The sequence below is a fragment of the Bubalus bubalis genome, chromosome 4, assembly GCF_019923935.1.
Source record: "Bubalus bubalis isolate 160015118507 breed Murrah chromosome 4, NDDB_SH_1, whole genome shotgun sequence".
Taxonomy (NCBI): domain Eukaryota; kingdom Metazoa; phylum Chordata; class Mammalia; order Artiodactyla; family Bovidae; genus Bubalus; species Bubalus bubalis.
Window position 1 is genome coordinate 72,643,484 of NC_059160.1, and position 18,696 is coordinate 72,662,179.

The following is an 18,696-nucleotide window of genomic DNA, read 5'->3' on the forward strand; positions in this document are numbered from 1 at the left end:
AGAAAGGGATCCAGGATGATTTCAAAGTTTCTTGCTGGAGGAAGCAAGAGTTCCACGGAGGTAACAATATGTAAAGAATACTGGCAGCATGTCACAACATCACACACACACACACATGTTTTATTGAAGAGCTCATGAACTCTGTTACTTACAATCTGGCATTCAATGCCTGCACATGTCTGGCAATCCTAAACATTGCTCTCAAGACTAACATACTTCAGGCCCACAGGGAAACACCTCTTGCCTCCTATACTTGAACTACAAGCATATGACTGTCCTGATGTGTACAGGTTATGCTATTACCAATGCTTGGGGTAAAAATACTGCTTTGAGTGAGAAGAGGATTGGAACAGTGCAAGTTCTCAGGTAAGAGAGACAAAAGACGTTGTCACATCTTTCCTCTTACATAAATAGCATCATTTCCCAGCAGTACTGAACATCAATTTTCTTGCTTCTCTTGATATTCCAACTTGGGAGATACCTATCAACTATCTTTATTTGAAACCATTGCATATAATTTCTGGAAAAGAAAATCTGCAACATTTAAAAAATTTATATTACTCTTAAATTTATATGTGTAGACCTAGAGATAACTAATGCATGAACTATAATACTGGTTGTTTATACTAGTAATTAGATGAACATTAAAGCTTAGATTTGCAAATGATTTTAGTTTTATGAAAATAATGAGATTTAACTTTTTAAAAATTTTAAATATATGTAAATTAGGCACAGGGTCTTGTGGAGGTAAGCCATGAACTTTAGCTCTGTAAAGTGATCAGCTGTATTTCTTTATCCACAGTCAACCTGCCATGGATATCCCAGCACCAATCCATTGGTATGAGCATTTTTTGAAAATGGACTAAGTTTGATTTAAAATTTTGATATGCACTGTTAATAACTATCCCATGTATTTTTCCCTTCAAATCTTGCAGACAATTTCAAGTGTTTAGAAGAAATAACTTTCTTGAAAACACAGAAATGAAGGATATCTACAAACTCTTGGTTCTCACACCAACCCTTTGACACAGATGGAGATACTGAAGGATAACAGCATGAATTAACCTGCCCTGATATAGCTAATAAGCAATAGATCTGATGTTCAAATCTAGGTCTGCCTGGATCTAGAGAGAGCTAGAAGGTGTCCTTTACATATATACATACACACATATACACACGGAACACTATTTATTTGGGGATTTAAAATAATCCAAAGAACTATGCGTGTGTGTTCAGTCACTTCAGTTGCGTCTGACTCTTTGTGACTCCATGAACTATAACCCACTAGGCTCCTCCGTCAATGAGATTCTCTAGGCAAGAATACTGGAGTGGGTTGCCATGCCCTTCTCCAGGGGATCTTACTGACCCAGGGATTTAACCCGCAGCGCCTGTGACTCTTGCATTGCGGGCAGATTCGTTAACCACTGAGCCACCTGGGAAAGAGCTATGATCACCCTCAAAATGTACCTCCTTGTGGTTTTTCTCTCCTGGCAATTTTACAAGATTTGGACAATGGCCACATCTGTATAACGAACAGATGGAATCTGGACTCTTTCCATCTGGCCCATCTCTAAAACACACTCATCTCAATGGATTGGTGCTGGGGTTTCTGTGGTGAGTTAAGGGACTCTTCAGCCAATAGGGAAACACAGTTGCTCAACTGACAGAGCTAAGAGATAAGAGTTTCCTTCTGTAGAGTTCTTAAGTCTTGTTAGTGTGAGTCTATTTGCCCCACCAAGAAATCAGTTGAGAGACAGAATTTTTTTTTTCCAAATTAGAAGCATTTGCTTCTATTAAAAGTGTTTGGCTCAAAATGGATTAAAGACCTAAATGTAAGATCAGAAACTATAAAACTCTTAGAGGAAAACATAGGCAGAACACTCGATGACATAAATCAAAGCAAGATCTCCTGTGACCCATCTCCTAGAGTAATGGAAATAAAAACAAAAGTAAACAAGTGGGACCTGATTAAACTTAAAAGCTGTTGCACAGCAAAGGAAACTATAAGCAAGGTGAAAAGACAACCCTGAGAATGGGAAAAAAATAATAGCAAATGAAACAATTGACAAAGGATTAATTTCCAAAATATACAAGAAGCTCATATAACTCAATACCAGAAAAACAAACAACCCAATGAAAAAGTGGGAAAAAGACCTAAACAGACATTTCTCCAAAGAAGACATACAGATGGCTAACAAACACATGAAAAGATGCTCAACATCACTCATTATTAGAGAAATGTAAATCAAAACTACAATGAGATATCACCTTACACCAGTCAGAATGGCCATCATTAAAAAGTCTACACACAATAAATGCTGGAGAGGGTATGGAGAAAAGGGAACGCTCTTGTACTATTGGTGGGAATGTAAATTGATACAGCCACTGTGGAAGACGGTATGGAGATTTCTTAAAAAACTATAAATAAAACCACCATATGACCCAGCAATCCCACTCCTAGGCATATACCCTGAGGAAACCAAAATTGAAAAAGACACATGCATCCCATTGTTCATTGCAGCACAATTTACAATAGCTAGAACATGGAAGCAACCTAGATGTTCATCAACAGATAAATGGATAAAGCAGTTGTGGTACATATACACAATGAAATATTACTCAGCCATAAAAAGGAATGCCTTTGAGTCAGTTCTAATAAGGTGGATGAACCTAGAACCTATTATACAGAATGAAGTAAGTCAGAAAGAGAAAGATAAATATCATATTCTAATGCATATATATGGAATCTAGAAAAATGGTACTGAAGAATTTACTTACAGGGCAGCAATGGAGAAACAAACATAGAGAATAGATTTGTGGACATGGTGAGAAGGGAGGTAGTGTGAGATGTATGGAGAGAGTAACATGGAAACTTACATTACCATACGTAAAATAGATCAGATCAGATCAGATCAGTCACTCAGTGGTGTCCGACTCGTTGCGACCCCATGAATTGCAGCACGCCAGGCCTCCCTGTCCATCACCAACTCCCAGAGTTCACTGAGACTCACATCCATTGAGTCAGTGATGCCATCCAGCCATCTCATCCTCTGTCGTCCCCTTCTCCTCTTGCCCCCAATCCCCCCCAGCATCAGAGTCTTTTCCAATGAGTCAACTCTTCGCATGAGGTGGCCAAAGTACTGGAGTTTCAGCTTTAGCATCATTCCTTCCAAAGAAATCCCAGGGCTGATCTCCTTCAGAATGGACTGGTTGGATCTCCTTGCAGTCCAAGGGATTCTCAAGAGTCTTCTCCAACACCACAGTTCAAAAGCATCAATTCTTTGGCGCTCAGCCTTCTTCACAGTCCAACTCTCACATCCATACATGACCACAGGAAAAACCATAGCCTTGACTAGACGAAACTTTGTTGGCAAAGTAATGTTTCTGCTTTTGAATATGCTATCTAGGTTGGTCATAACTTTTCTTCCAAGGAGTAAGCGTCTTTTAATTTCATGGCTGCAGTCACCATCTGTAGTGATTTTGGAGCCCAGAAAAATAAAGTCTGACACTGTTTCCACTGTTTCCCCATCTATTTCCCATGAAGTGATGGGACCGGATGCCATGATCTTCGTTTTCTGAATGTTGAGCTTTAAGCCAACTTGTTCACTCTCCTCTTTCACTTTCGTCAAGAGGCTTTTGAGTTCCTCTTCACTTTCTGTCATAAGGGTGGTGTCATCTGCATATCTGAGGTTATTGATATTTCTCCTGGCAATCTTGATTCCAGCTTGTGCTTCTTCCAGTCCAGCGTTTCTCATGATGCACTCTGCATATAAGTTAAATAAACAGGGTGACGATATACAGCCTTGATGTACTCCTTTTCCTATTTGGAACCAGTCTGTTGTTCCATGTCCAGTTCTAACTGTTGCTTCCTGACCTGCATACAAATTTCTCAAGAGGCCGGTCAGGTGGTCTGGTAGTCCCATCTCTTTCAGAATTTTCCACAGTTGATTGTGATCCACACAGTCAAAGGCTTTGGCATAGTCAATAAAGCAGAAATAGATGCTTTTCTGGAACTCTCTTGCTTTTTCCATGATCCAGCGGATGTTGGCAATTTGATCTCTGGTTCCTCTGCCTTTTCTAAAACCAGCTTGAACATCAGGAAGTTCACGGTTCACATAGATAGCCAACGGGAATTTGCTCTATGGCTAAGGAAACTCAAACAGGGGCTCTGTATCAACCTAGAGAGGTGGGATGGGGAGGGAGATGGGAGAAAAGTTCAAAAGGGAGGGGATGTATGTATACCTATGGCTGATTCATCTGAGATTTGACAGAAAACAACACAATCCTATAAAGCAATTATCCTTCAATAAAAAAATTAATTAATTAAAAAATGTGTTTGGAAGAATGTAAATATTCAGAGAAGGGAAAGAATCACTTCTCAGCCTACAAAAACTTAATGAAGAGATTTCTCCACTGATGATTCTTAGTCACTGAGCACTGGAAGATGATGAGAGAGTTTGCTGAGGAAAGTTGAACGAGCTAGGCCACCATGCATAGCTGTCCGGGTTGTTCATTGCAAAAGTACACAGCTGAGGTGGCAAGTGAGACTAAAATCGAGCGAGCACTCTGCCTGCCAAATCATGCACAGTGGTACCGGATTGTGTCTGCTCAGAAGAAAGGGAAATTTACTTGCATCTACAGAGTCGGACACAACTGAAGTGACTTAGCAGCAGCAGCAGCATATATATTCTCTAAATGTACTTGTGGTAGTCCTGCCCTAGGCTCCCCCAACTTTAAGGATGCTAGTGGTGACGTTGGATGTTCATCTGCACTCTTCTGATCTCTCCCACAATCCAGATCATTTGAGAGGCAGGTGAGTATCCCAGCATTCCAAAGAACAGGCAGAAGTGGGTGCCAGATTGGGCTGCAGAAAGACCTGGCAAAGGACCTTACCTTTGAGCATCATCGTCATTTTTCGGAAATCCTGCCTTTGTTTCCAAGAAGCCTGCTAACACTAAGGCACCATTCTTGCCACGATGTCTGGTGCCACCTGCACACATCATACTCCAATGATGAGGTGCTCAGACCAAGATGCAGACCAACTGCCTCCCCCAGGGTCTCCTTTGGCGCTTATTCATAGGTATGTGTTTCCATCAGCACCACTCTTCTTACCATCAACAGACTGCTCTTTCAGGAAAATAGAAAGGAACAAGCGAAGCTTGCCCAGCTCATCCACAACCACAGCACTCTCTGCTCGGCTCACATTCAGCTTTTACTCAGGCAGGTGAAAGTAGGAGGAAACATTCATATTTTCCATTTTTGAAAAGGCCTCCAAAAGTTTTCTGTCTTGGTCTAGACATGCTTCCTGGTGTGTACATTTACAATGTTTTTATTCATAAATTAGGAAACTAGGACAGATGTGTTCCCATGAATGCTCAGTTTCTGAACAAGACTGTCTGTCTGCTCCCTCCACGTTTCTGCAGAGTTAACACCCAATATCCAGGAGTGGGAACAAGTGGGAACTTGAGTCAGTCACCTGTGTCATACATATCACTTTTCTCTCAGTCACAGCCTCAGATGCCTCAAGTAGTTTGTTCAGTTCACTGTCCCTTCCAGGCTTGTCCCTGGAAGGCCACAACTGCAGAGTTTCCCACAATAAAGATCTGTACTCAAAATGAACTGATAAAGAGGACAGCAATTTTTTTTTTTAAGTCAGTATCTGCTGCCTGGATCTACATTCAGATAGCCAGGTGACATTCTAAGTTCTAAAATTTTCTAATCCAAATAAGAGAGAATTGTGTGAAACTGTGTATTTTGAGGGGGACAAGTGGCTTCAGATAAAAGACAGGTAGCATATATAATTTATTTTAAGAAATCTGGACTCAATTGACCCCCTCAATCTTTGAGAGTTCTGGAATTATCTAATACAGGGGCCTAGTCAAAAGGTTTCTGCCTGTTCCTCTGTCTGTCTCTCCCTTCATTTTCCCAATCTGTTTCTCCTATACTGTTAAATAAAAATATTTTATTTGGGGGTTCTGATAAAACAGAGTGGCATGGCCTTAAGCCACAGGTTGTTTTCCCCTCAGAAACTGTTTAATTAATGTTTAACAGGTCCGAGACACTGTCCAGAAATCAAAGGATATAGAAAGATGCAGGAACCTTGAATGTGTCCTCAAGGAGTTGCAGCCAAGAGTAGGAACTTAGAAGGGTGTTAATCATTGAACAAATATTTATTAAGTGCTTACTAGATGCCAAGTAAGTCCTCAGTGTCGGGAAAACCAGAGGGAACAAAGTAAAGACATTGCTATCATGCTTATATTCTGGAGGAGGGAGATGGACAAGGAAGAAAGAACTCTTTAATGCGTCTGTTATTATAGTACCAAGGATACTATTTCTCAGATATTGTTGGTTGTCTGCCTGCTGTGCGCACTGTGACAACAAACTTGCCTTCCCTTTTTGGACTGAGGTGTGGTCATATGACTTGGGGCTTCCCCGGTGGCTTGGTGGTAAAGAATCTGCCTGCCAACTCAGGAGATGCGTGTTCGATCCCTGGGTCGGGAAGATCGCCTACAGACGCGAATGGCAATCCACTCCATTCTTCTCGCCCGGGAAATCCCAAGGACAGAGGAGCCTGGCGGGCTACACTCTGCAAAGAGTCGGACAGAACCGAAGCGACTAAACAAAACAACAATATGACTTGTTACTGCCAGTAGTGACACAGGAGCAGTGATTACCTGTGTCACTTGCCGGCAGAAGCTTCAGGAGTCCAGGTACAAACACAGCACATTCCCTTACACCGCTGCGGTCATTGGGGTAGCAACTCGGTATATGAAGCCTCATCTTTCTGACACCCTGCGTGATTGGCACAAGTGGAGCCCCCTGCTGGTCTGCAGTGAACATGTTGCCTGAGTCAGATGCGTGTTTAGACGATTACGTTTGGGAATGATCATTACCAGAGAATCATCAGAAATTCTCAGGGAAAAGGAAGTGGCTAAGTATTCTGTGGAAAAATCAAGCACAATTAAGAGTATTTTTAAAATTATACGGGAGGAAATGGTTTCTCTTTTAGATCGAGTCATACAGGAATCTTTTCTGATCAATTGATATTTGGTCAGACACCTGAAAGAAATCAGAGTGCCAGCCATGAGAATATCTGGATGCAGAGCATTACAGGCAGGCAGAACAGGTACGTGCAAAGTCCTGAGACAGGAGCATGCTTGGAGTGTCTGCTGTGGCCAGTGTGGCCGAAGCACAGTGAGCAAGGGGAGAGTGGTAGGAAGTGAGCTTAGAAAGTTTACTGGAGGTTGCAGGTGAGGAAGGCTTTGTGGTCCACGTGGATTATACGTAAACGTTAAGTGCAAAGGAAGATGACAGCAGATGGATGAATGGCACTTGATCCAGTCATCTTTGACTCTTATCTCCACCTCACCTCATATCTAACTCATGATCAACTCAATTGCATCTTGGATCTGTTCTCCATGCCCAGCACTAAGCCCACTGTCGACACCGTGGTTCCAGCTTTCTTAGCCTTGACATGAACCACTGCAGCAGCTTTCTAACTAGCTAAGTCCTTTCATTGTTATTGCCAAAATGAATATTCTATGCTTCAGCCTCCAGAAATTTATTCTTGAAAAACTCAAAAAAGACGAAGTCACACAGGCTGGTTAAAACACATCAGAGGCAACTCCTCAGCATGGATTTGAAGCCCTCCATCATTATGCCAGCCCATAGGTCCTCCTTTCCAGTCTTGATGCTTACCCTTGCCCTCTCTTCCTCCCCTCCAGAATGACCTCACTCCTTAGGGCTCTCCACGCACCATGCTGTTTCAAACCTCAGTGTCTTTACACAGCCATTCTCATGCCTTCCCCACATCCTTATTGCCAGCATCCCCCAAAATCCTGCTTAAACATGACCTCCTCTGCAAAACTCTCTACGACACTGCACCTACCATGGACCAATGAGGGTTCTTTCTATTTAACATCTGGGAGATTATATCCACAATGCCCCTAGAATGTTGGGTAGGTTTATCTGTTTATGTGACTGTCTTTTCTTCTGGGATGGTTCCTTCTTTGAGGATGAATCTTGGGATTCACTCCTCTGATTAGGGCTGGACCGTGTACAGCTCTGTCCGCACCAAGGGGTCTCCTTCCTGGAATTTTTGCAGTCTTCATCTCCTATACCCTTTCTGGACCCAGCTGCTCATTCTGCTTCCAACTCTTGGTTTTATTCTTTGTGATCTGCTTTGGGCTTAATGGTTTATTGTAATTCATGTTGCCAGCCCCAGACTTTGCTTTGAACACCAAAAACTTACAGCCTTAGGCCTGCTTGGGTCAGTCCTGGTGGTTGGATAACCACTAAATCCAGGGTCCTACCCCTAGTTCAGCCAGCAGGTGGGCATCACTTACCTCTCTACACAACAGCAGTTCCATGCAGGGTGGCTGAATGAGCTGACCTCTCCTTGAAGAAGGGGATACACCTCCCTTCTTCTTCACTGTGTACCCCTTACCCCAGCCAACCTATACTTCAATAGGAGCAAAGTTTCAAAAGATTAGTGAGGCGAGTGGCAGCAGCTTCCCTCAATAGTTTGGGTGGCCCCGCTGGAGCCCACCGGCCTTATCTAACCCACTCCCCCTTCTTTCTTGTCTCCTTTCTCTCTCAAGTGGCTGGAAATGCATCCAGAACCATCACTAAGCAATAGTGTTAGTAGAATTTGTCCAAGCCTGTCTGAGATGGGGGTACAAAAACCACAAGAATGAAGTTGTGTGCTTTTTTTATTGAATACTTGGCAATTCTTCTTAAACATGCATCCCGATTTGGGTGAGGGGTCGGAATGAGTTACACTCCTTGTCAGACTTTGTTATATTAGCGTGAATCTCCTCCTGGGGCCATTTTACCTCAGAGAGTGTGTTTTGAATCTTCTCTGTCTTGGAAAAACCCACAGGAGCTATGAGTAAGGATGGCGGCACGCAGAGCCCTGGGTGTGGGCTGGGTCGGCTCTGGCCTGCCAGCTCCAGAGTTTCTGGGAAAGCGTAATTGTGGTAGGAAGAATTTCTAGGCAATACTGATTTCAGGGAATAAAGGTGGAAGTGAAGAGAAAACAAAGCTGAGAAATGAGAATGAAGGATCAAGCGATGCTCCTTTTCAACGGCCCGATTAAGGCTATTACCATTTGTTGCAAAGAAGATCCAGTGTAGGGCTTTTGAGCTGTGCTGTCCATGTTGGCTTCATATCTAGATGGTAAAAGGAGCTCTCGGGTCCCCAGATGGAAGGAAGGGCACCTAAGCGGATCAGAGATGACACGTCTAGGTCCAGATCTCACAGAAAGAAGGGGAGGCCTGGCTGTGTCCACGCAGGTCTCTTCAATTAGATGCCTTACGGTGGCCGAAAAAAAATCAACAAAGAGCCTTCAAACGTCAATGACCTAGCACCTGACATCCTCTTTACTTCCTCATTTTGGCATGGATTAATGGCTCATGATATTGTTTGACAGGGCTTTATTAAAACCAGAACAAGTTTCCCTTGAATTTTTGCTATGGGTGAGGCTTATTCAGACACCACTGGGAAGATTCAGTTGGAAAGGTAGACAAGCTTGTGTTCACATAGAGCCCTGTTGCTCTCAGTGTTTGAAATAAGGTCCTAACCTCACAGGAAGGGTAATTTCCAGGTCACCCCAGTAAGCACTGGGGAAACAGGAGAAACCTAGGAGACAATCCCTCTGAGAACTGGTCGGAAGGCTAGGCCTGTGTTTCTCAACACACTGAGATCATTTGGACGTTTTTAAGTTCCCAGAGAAGGAAGATAAGTCCAAGAAATGCTAAATGGAAAACTGGAGTACAATTGCCAGAGTAGCTGCAGTACAGTTGCTGCCTCAACCTTGAGATAAAAGGGAAAGAGTAAACATCAAGCCTTACTCTACATTCACTTAATATAAGAAATACAGTCCATTAATAACTGCATATTAATATATCACTATTAACATTTTGTTTTAATAATTATGCTAAATAATTATTTGCATTAATTGCTATAATATAATCTTTATATTAAGTATGTATTAATTTAATAATTATTAACATTAAATTTACCAAACATATGTTTATTATATGTTAAAGTATTGGTTCAGATATCACCAAACTTTCTTAGATCATATACAACAGCTCTAAAAGATGAAAAACAGGAGAAGCTCCCCAATTTCTTTTAAGAAACTGGCAAAATTTTGATATTAAAATACCACATGGACAATATACAATGAGGCAAATTGTACAAGCATTTGGTAAAATAGAACATTTTCTCATTAACTTTTTTACAAAAAAAAGTAAGGAAGAGAAGGAGAGAGAGGAGGAAGAGAAAAAAAGAGAGAAGCGAGGGAAGGAAAAAAGACAAAAAATGATTATAAATGTGGACTAAAAAGAAATGTTCTTAACCTGATACAGGTACCTGCCAATCATCTAAAGCAAATATCAAACTAAATTGGAAACATTAGAGGCATGTTTCAATTTTTTAAAAATTGAGATGCAATTGACATATAACATTGTATAAGTTTCAAGTGTACAACATCACAGGAACATTATCTCTAAAGTCAGGGACAGGGGAAGGATGCTCACCATTACCATTTGTATTCAGGATGGAATCCAGAACAGGAAAAGAGAGAGAGAAAGAGGAACTGGAAAAGTGAAACAGGATGGTCCATGTGAGCCAATGATATGAAACTGAAGATAATCCATAATTGGTTTAATAAAATCAGTAAGAGTTCATCAGTTGCTGGATCAAGAAGCAATATATAAAAATAGTAATTTCATTATACCTAATAAACCACCATTTAGAAAATGTAACTAAGAATCCCATTCACAGTGACAGCAAAGACATAAGGCAGACAATGAATTTAACCAAAGATGCACATTTCTTAATGGAAATAGTAAAATGTACTTAAGGATCAATTATAAAACCAATAAATGGAGATGTACAGACTGTCAGTAGATGGAAAGACTCATGTTGTAAGAATGTTTAGTTCAGTTCAGTCGCTCAGTTGTGTCTGATTCTTTTTGACCTCATGGATTGCAGCACACCAGGCTTCCCTGTCCATCACCAATTCCCGGAACTTGCTCAAACTCATGTCCATTGAGTCGGTGATGCCATCCAACCACCTCATCCTCTGTTGTCCCCTTCTCCTCTCGCCTTCAATCTCTCCTAGCATCAGGGTCTTTTCCAGTGAGTCCAGTTCTTCACATCACGTGGCCAAAGTATTGGAGTTTTGGCTTCAGCATAAGTCCTTCCAATGAATATTCAGGACTGATTTCCTTTAGGATGGACTGGTTGAATCTCCTTGCAGTCCAAGGGACTCTCAAGAGTCTTCTCCAACAGCACAGTTCAAAAGCATCAATTCTTTGACGCTTGGCTTTCTTTAGCGTCTAACTCTCACATCTATACATTTTCCCCAAATTAATTTATAAATTTATTGCCATTTTAATCTCACTCTTAACAGGGTTTTGGACTAAATTTGACAAGCTAATCCTAAAATACATATGGAAGAATAAAGGACCAAAAGTAATCAAGAAAATTTTGAAAAATAAAAATAAGGAGGGGGACATCTTGTCTTTCCAAATATCAAGATTTATTATAGAGCTCTGGTCCTTAAAACAGTGTGATATTAGCTGAAGGACAAATAGACTAATACAATAGGATAGAAAATCACAAAACAGACACTCACATGTTGGGAACTCGGTATATTTATTTCTGGGGTCGGGGGTCCCTGAAAGTGACACCATAAATAGTGGGAAAAGAATGGGCTATCTAATAAATGAAGCTGAGAAAATTGACTCTATGTTTAAAAATTTATTCCACATATAAAAATGAATTCAAGGCTTATTAAAAGTCTATGAAATGCAAAACTTTAAAATCATGAGAAGATAGTGTGGAGAGGATCAATATATATAGAAATGTCTTTATGACCTTGTAATATGCAAGAGAAATTTTCTTAAATAAAACACAAAATTTACCTCATGAAAGCAACTGAAATTTCTGTATGACAAAGATCATCTAAAATACAAAGACATGCTACTGTAGGAAGATGTTGATGATACAATCAAGAAAATACTAGTATACAGAATGTACATTTTAAAAATGTCTAAATTAATAAGGAAAAAACCATTAAATATAATGTTGGGTAAACGATCTCAAAAAGCAGTGTACAATAAAAGGAAACCAACTGGCAAATAATTGCACAGAAAGATTTTCAACTTCCTTGGTAATTAGGAAAATGCAAATTAAAAGAAAGTAGAAAGAGTTAAACCTAAGAGTTCTCATCACAAAGAAAAATATTTATTTTCTTTTTCTTTCATTTTGTATCTATGTGAGACAATGGATGTTCACTAAACTTATTGTGATAATACATTTAATGATATATATAAATCAAATCATTATGCTGTACATTTTACAGCTTACACAATGCTGTATATAAATATATCTCAATAAAACTAGAAAAAAAAGAAAGTGAGATAGCACTTTATGCTAAGTAATTTGGCAAAAATTAAGAAGTCTGACAGCACATGTCATATAAGCTCTGATCAGGCATGAGTTGTAATGTTGTTGTCATGAGCTCAACATTGGTGATTCACTATCACCACTATAGCTTAAATAAGATGTGTTTAAACAGAAACAAAGAAGACAGGTTATGTGTTGATCAGTTGATAGAAATGTTGTGACCAGAGGCTCACAAGAACTTAACCCTATATTTCTTCTAGGAGTAATGGTTCAATACTCACTATCAGTGTTTCCAGGAATTGTATAGAGCATGTGAAAAGTGAAAGTGTTTGTCGCATGACTCTTTGTGACCCCATGGACTGTAGCCTGCAAGGTTCCTCTGTCCATGGAATTCTCCAGGCAAGAATACTTGAGTGGGTTGCCATTCCCTTCTCCAGGGGATCTTCCTGACCTAAGGATTGAACCCGGCTCTCCTGCAATGCAGGCAGATTCTTTACCATTTGAGCCACCAGGGAAGCCCAGGAACTTTATAGAGCATAACTACTGTGAACAATGAGAACTGTGTATTTTAAATCTGAGTTATGGGTATGTGAACATACTTTTAAAACAGTTTATGAAAAGCACATGACTTTCTCTCTGTGTTAGAAATAGGTCACAGTTGTAAAGCATTTAAAAAAAAAAGTCAGTGAGGCTCAAACAGTGAATTACAGAGAGGCTGAAGGAGGCAGGCGGGAGTGTGGTTATAAAGGAACTTGAGTCAAAAGAAATTTGTTTGAATTTCACTGAGAACTAGAATAAGTAACTAGTACTAGCAAAAGATTTTGCAAGGTCATTTGTTCTTTTCTTCTTCATCCTTTCTTCATCCTGTTTCTTGCAACTTTCCCACCCAGCTCTCAAGAGGTCCAAACAGCTGAAATATCATCTTCAATAGGACTTCCCAAAGATATCTTATTTTAATAAGGATTCTGACTCCATTTTTCAGCTTAACTGCTGACAGCTTGTAAGCTTCACATCTCTTTCCCTTTGCCTCACGTCTGGCAAGATGATAAAATCTGGGTGTTTGCTGCATTAGCACTGGTGGGAGTTCAAGACACACAAGTCTCCACTCATAGGCAAGAACCCTCAGCCTGGACTCTCCCTTAAGCACCATTAAAATTCCAGGCCTGTCTCCTTTCCTTGCTCTCTCAAGCCATTTTCAGACCTGCTTAGGGTTTCTGCCCTGACTTCTCTGGAAAATCCTCAGTTTGGTAAATAATAAACCTTTTCATACCCTCTTGGTGTGTTTCTATATTGGAACCAAATTGTGGTTGGGTGGGGGGCCATCTTATTTTTCAGAATGGTATGGCACTTTCAATTTAGAAAAATTATTTCAGGATTAAAAAGGAATTAATATGATTGGTGGGCCTTGGGGAAATAAATATGTTGAGAAACTAACAAGACTAAGCATAAGTTTTAGAATAACTAAAGCATGTTGCTGTTGTTCAGTTGCTAACTCATGTCTGACTCTTTGCAACCCCATGACTGTAGCACTCCAGGCTTCCCTGAACTTCACTATCTCCCTGAGTTTGCTCAACTAAAGCATCAGTGATGCGCAAACAAAAAGACTCATTTGTTTTTTGGTCCTAATGAAATGCATTGCACTTTAACCTGAGCAATGTCTCATTCTTCTGCTGTGGCTAAAGAGAAATGGGAGCTTAAACTATTTCTTGTTTGGTGCTATAACTTTCCTTGCTCATTGCAGAGTTCCACAGTTGTGGATGGAAAGACAAACACCAATCCGTGAAGAGTTCTCTTACTTCCTTGCACTTCCTAGGCTTTCCATACTCCACAGCAAGGGCTCATGTCAATCAGACAGGAATATAGGACCCTCCTCTCTAATGGATAAGTGGATAAGTGTTAGTCGCTCAACGTGTCTGACTCTTTGCGACCCCATGAACTGTAGCCCTCCAGGTTTCTCTGTCTATGGAATTCTCCAAGGAAGAATACTGGAGTATCTGCCATTCCCTTCTCCAGAGGATCTTCCTGAACCAGGGATTGAACTCGGGTCTCCTGCATTGCAGGCAGATTCTTTATCGTTTGAGCTACAAGGAAGTCCTTATCCTCTCTAATGGGAGAGCCTGAAATTGACATTTCTGCCATATAACCCTGTCTTTTGCTACCACAGAAGAGGTGGTCAGCTAAAGGCCTGTCACTCTGCATTGAAGCTAGAAATTACTTGTCTATCTTCCCTCAAAATGGAAAATGCAGCTGTAATAAAGGACTTATCATTAGAAAAAGCCATTAGCTAAATGTGTTACAACAATTTACTTGTGGGTTAACAACAGCTACCATATTCTGAGCATCTACCAAGTCCAGAATCACTTCCTCTATCCTCCTTAGGTGGCATTATCCATGCCCTCTTCCTCAGCTACAATAACAAAATGAATGCCAAAGAATATGATTTCACAAGGGACAGAGATAAATATAAAATGTTTAATATTTACAAAATATTATTCATTTTGTACTTTCCAAAGTTCAAAGAGCCAGAATAGAGATATCTGACTGCAAAGCTTGTCCTTCTTTACAACTTATGGACTCTACCAGGCACCATTAGTCACCCATTTAACAGCTATTCCTCACATTTTTATTTGCTAGTAATAGAATCCTGATTTTGCTCAGCTATCAGGTGGCCATCTGCTTCAGAAGAATTTGTTCCCTTCCCAGACCAAAGGTGAATCTTGATGTTATAGCAAACACAGTAGTCCCATTCTTTTTCTAGCAACTAATTGAGCAATGTGCATGTGATCCAATCCTGTTAAATAAGACATATAGTGAAGTTGCTCAGTCGTATCCGACTCTTTGTGACCCCATGGACTGTAGCCTACCAGGCTTCTCTGTCCATGGGATTTTTCAGGCAAGAGTACTGGAGTGGGATGCCATTTCCTTCTCCAGGGGATCTTCCCAACCCAGGGATCGAACCCAGGTTTCCTGCATTGTAAGCAGATGCTTTACCCTCTGAGCCACCAGGGAAGCCCAAATAAGACATATGCTAAGTCATTTCAGTCGTGTCCAACTCTGTGTGACCCCATAGACGGCAGCCCACCAGGCTCCCCCGTCCCTGGGATTCCCCAGGCAAGAACACTGGAGTGGGTTGCCATTTCCTTCTCCAATGCATGAAAGGGAAAAGTGAAAGGGAAGTTGTTCAGTCGTGTCCGACCCTCAGCAACCCCATGGACTGCAACCTTCCAGGCTCCTCCATCCATGGGATTTTCCAGGCAAGAGTACTGGAGTGGGGTGCCAATGCCTTCTCCGAATAAGACATATAGGAAGTCTTAATGGGAATCTTTCTGGGATAATTTTCTTTCTCTGAACAAGTACTATTATAAAAAGGCTATTAATTTTATGTATAGTTTTATGTAGTTTTTTTTTTCTTCTTTGGTAACTTTGGTAACCATCTTGGGACATTGGAGGAAGTTACCCTAAAAGGACACAGCAGTATCCTGAGAATAGCAGAGGAGAAAAGAGAAAGACCCTAGAACCTTAATAAAATTATTGACCTGACTTAACTAAACCTTTTACCTCAGTTTTTCTCTTCAAATGAGATAATAAATACTTTCTGGATTCAATATTTGAAGTTGGATTTTCTGTTACTGATACTTGAGGTTCAAGATGACCTGATTGACATTTGACCAATAATATGAGATTTGCCTATAGATGGTTTGAACACCAAGAAATGAACTCTTTAATAAGTCAATAAATAGGGTTTCTGGTTTCACTATGGGGTATGGGAAACAGGAAAGAACATCATCCCACACTCACAACTCCCCAAAAAAGCTAGATAACTTAGGAAATTACAACTTTTCTTGAATCTGTCACAGAGATAGGGTCACAGGTCAAACAACAGAACTTCAGAACAACAGATGCCTCCAAGGAGAGCACTTAGCTACAGCAAACACCAAATGTTATATGCACTGGTAAGAAAAAAATTTACTTAAATATTTAACAAATCCTTAAAAGGCAAGTGTAGAGTATAAGGTATAGAGTTTAGAGTGAGCATTTAGAATTACTGAGAGTCACAGGTGTAGAAGAATTCACACCTGTTTACAACAGAGACCTCACTGAGTGTGCCTAAGAAAACTGGAGACAGGATAAGAGTCTAGAGAAGCATCCTTTGTGGTGAAGACCTGGGGAAAGGAAGAGAAACCACTGAGGTGAAGGTATGAAGATCTGCCCATTCCTTCTCTTCTATATTTCCTACAGAATAAAAGCCTTATCCCACTGGAGAAAAGACATTAAACCTTGTCACCCTCAGAGTACAGATGAAGATATATTGCAGGTGGGTGCAGGAACAGAAATACCCTCTGACAAAGGTCCAGAATACTTCCAAGGCTCAGAATATAAGAGATCTCCTATTGCTGAGCAAGCAGAAGAATCACTGAGAAGGCTCCACCTGTAAGACCTGGGGTTGAAGCACCTATTTAAGACTGGGACTGAAGCAGAACAACGGAAAACACCTCCATTCCACTCCCCAACATCAGGCTAGCAAACTCAAAAAACAAGCAACAGCAGTCTTTAAAAGAATGGAGAGGACTTTCATGATGGTCCAGTGGATTTGAATCCAGCTGCCAATGCAAAGGACATGGGTTTGATCCCTGATCCAGGAAGATTCCACGTGCCACGGAGCAACTAAAGCCCATGTGCCACAACTATTGAAGCCCATGCACCTAGAGCCTGAGCTCTGCAACAAGAAAAGCCACCAAATAAGAAGGCCAAGCACCTCAACAAAGAGTAGCCCCTACTCACTGCACAGCAGTGAAGAGCCAGCACAACCAAAAATAAATAATAAATAAATAAATAATTATTTTTTAAAAGTATGGCGAGATAAGTTTCTGAAGTGTAGGCAAAAAAGGGAAGACCTAAACCTGAGAGTGAAGTAGACATTGAGGAAAACCTTCTAGCAGACGGCTCCCGACCCTAAACACAAGGTAATGCTAGAAGCTGAAACTCTGAGCTACAATGAAGGCGATCACAGCAAGAAAATAACCCAACCCAGCCCTACCCTCCAGGAAGACAATTCCAGACACTAGCAAAAGTAGGAGACACGCCCATTATCCAGAATAAATAGTTACCTGGGTCTATATTGCTGTACATAAGATGTCCAGGGCAAGACACAGCAAGCAGTAAATTAAATTAGTACACTATTTTAAGAGACAAAACAATCAACAGAATCACAAATAATAGAGAAATATTGGGACTATTAGACAGGGACTTTAAGCTCCCTCAGGAAGACATAGGTAACCTGACTAGTCCCATATGTTTTTAAAAAATTTAATTTCTAATTAAGAATCTTCTTAAAAAAATAAAGGAAAAGAAAAGCAAATTCCAGGCCCAGAGGACTTCAAGACAAATTCTACTAACTATTTAAGAAAGAAGTAATAACAACACTGTACAAACTCTTTCAAAATATAAAAGAGATGTGAAAAATTCCCAGCTCATTTAATGAGGCATACATTTTTCTGATACCAAAACCAAAGATGTTGTGAGTAAAGTACAGACCAATACCCCTCTGAAAGTAAAGATGAAAAAAAATATCCTCAACAAAAGCAGAAAACTAGGAATAACAAGAAACATCTTCAATCTGACACAGGATATTTATCAAAAACTTAACAGCTTATATCATAACTAATGGTAAGAAATTGGATAAGTTTGGAAGATTTCCCCATAAGATTGGAAACAAGGTGATCTTATTTAACACCATAAGAAATTCTTTGGGCTTCCCTGATAGCTCAGTTGGTAAAGAATCCACCTGCAATGCAGGAGACCCTAGGTTGGGAAGATCCTCTGGAGAAGGCATAGGCTACCCATTCCAGTATTCTTGGGCTTCCCTTGTAGCTCAGCTGGTAAAGAATCTGCTTGGATTGCGGGATACTTGGGTTGATCCCTGGGTTGGGAAGATCCCCTGGATAAAGGAAAGGCTATCCACTCCAGTATTCTGGCCTGGAGATTTTCACGGACTGTATATAGTCCATTGGGTTGCAAAGAGTCAGACATGACTGAGCAACTTTCAGTTTCACTTAGAAATCCTAGCCAATGCAATAAGGCAAAAAAAGAGAGAGAGAGAGAGAGAGATGAAATGGATTGGAAAGGAAGAAATAAACTGGTTGAGAGACATATAAAGGGACTGAAATTTTATCCTAACTTGCAAAATAACAAGTTAGCCTGTCCCAGTTTATAGATGCTTGCAGAGGCACAAGATTCCTGGGTCAGAGAAAAGGACTTAATTACTTACAACAATAGCAG